This window comes from Pseudonaja textilis, chromosome 2 (genome assembly GCF_049901715.1).
Source record: "Pseudonaja textilis isolate UNSWEBS1 chromosome 2, rPseTex1.2, whole genome shotgun sequence".
NCBI classification, from domain to species: Eukaryota; Metazoa; Chordata; class Lepidosauria; order Squamata; family Elapidae; genus Pseudonaja; species Pseudonaja textilis.
Genome location: NC_141991.1, coordinates 199752004 through 199753869, shown reverse-complemented (window position 1 = coordinate 199753869; position 1866 = coordinate 199752004). Strand labels below are relative to the sequence as shown.

Here is a 1866-nt window from a genome sequence, read left to right as displayed (position 1 = left end):
TTGCAGGCTTCTTCCTTATTTCTAAATCTCTTCTACCTTTTTCATATATTTGTTTGCTGTCCATCAATTTTGTCTGCTCCCTATTTCCTCTTCCAATAAGTTAAATCCATAGAAATTGGTAGCTTAGCAACTGCAATAATTCCTCTCCTCTCCAGATGAGGAGTTACCACAACAACTGTAAATCTACTACAGCTGAACAAGTATGGAATTGTGGATTAACTTTAGTAAGGAAGACCTTCCTGTCTCAGGCCCACAGTCCAGGACATTTGTCTCTTTCAGTTTGCTTGGAACGAGGCCCATTTTGAAGTCTTTCTTGACAATTCTAAGGCTGTAAACCTATATCCATTTTCTCATAAACAAAATCAAATGTTCTTTGGGTTACCCTTGATGTGTGGTGCATGTTTGGAACTAAATCCTGTTGAATTCAGTAGGATTTATTTTTAAGAAGTATATGTGCATGCTTCAGCAGCACGTATACTAAAATTGGAATGATACAGAGAAGATTAGCATGGCCCTGCACAAGGATGACACACAAGAAGTATAATTCTGGACTATGCAATAGAAAAGTTAAATTTCCACAACTGTAGATGAATAAGAAGCACATTATAAACTACAAAAAGCCTTTAGATGAATCCTTTACTTAATTTTTCCATTTCAGCTACAAACCACATCTGTCAAAGCCAATCAGTGGAATGCTAGCAGGCAGCATGAAGCTATGCCAGCCTGTAACAATCACATATCAGCTAGCTAAAAGTGGATGGCTGATTAATTTTCACAAATTGCCTTCTTGTGACAGGAGCTTCAACTTTTTCTAATAATTGCTCTTGAATTAAGCAGGAAGGAAATACATTCTTTTTATTAAATAAATATGCTGTATTTCCTCCTGCAAGATACAATAATTGAGTAGGATTAGATCAAATACTGTACTCCTCTGAACCAGAGCTCTTCTTGATAAAGCAGAAATTGAAAAATAGACTCTATGAATAGCCTAAGTTTTAAAACTGCACAATTTGGAGCATATCTTTTTCTCTAATTAATTTAAATATTAACTCACATTTTCACTTCTCTAACAAGGGACATTTGTATTTCTAGCTGATTTTCAGTGTAAAACTTAATGCAAAAACTTATATATATGAAGTATGACCTATTGCATCACTAGAATTCTTCTGAAAGCAGTTTAGATTTGCATTTTAGAGTAGAGTAGGGTAGGGTAGAGCAGAGTGGAGCAGAGCAGAGCAAAGAAATTAGAGTAGAATAGAGCAGAACAGAACATAATACTTTATTTGGTCAAGTATGGTTAGATACACAAGGAATGTGTCTCTGGTATAGGAGCACTGAGTTTTCTTTTTGCAGATTGTCTTTTTTTCCTGCATGAAGACCATATACCCAGATGACACATTTCTTTAGAGACAAGTCCAAGTAAAATTAGTTAAATGCAGAACTTCTCAAGTAACATATACCATTTGTTCCCTTGATTTATTTTCTTCTGGTATAGGCATCACTAAGTTAGCAAGAAATATAGTATGTTGTGGGTTTCTAATGTATTTGCTGTACCTGTGAATTTTATTATGATGCCATGACAGAACCAAGGACAATTTAGAAGGAATAGAACTGATTAGGATCTATGATTGGATGAAATAGGATGGGTGAAGGTCCCTTGGGAAATGAGACTTGACAATATTTTACTTTAAAAAAATTCATCAAATGAAAAATAAAAATGGTAAGGATAGAAATATAGAATTTATGGCTACTCCCTTTAGCAATATGAGCAGTTATTTGTCTTGTTAATTCCCTGGTCAAGAGCTTTCCCAGTTCCATGAATCTCCTAACTTATAGGCATAATAAATTATGGTTTCTTTCTTTTTG

At 34.6% G+C, this 1866-nt stretch overlaps 1 non-coding gene across 1 annotated transcript; it reads left to right on the top strand.

Annotated features, from left to right (window-relative positions):
- Positions 1 to 453: 453 nt before the first annotated feature.
- On the top strand, positions 454 to 559 carry LOC113438562 (U6 spliceosomal RNA). The gene has a single exon (XR_003374436.1). It is a non-coding gene; the product is annotated as a U6 spliceosomal RNA (small nuclear RNA).
- Positions 560 to 1866: the final 1307 nt, after the last annotated feature.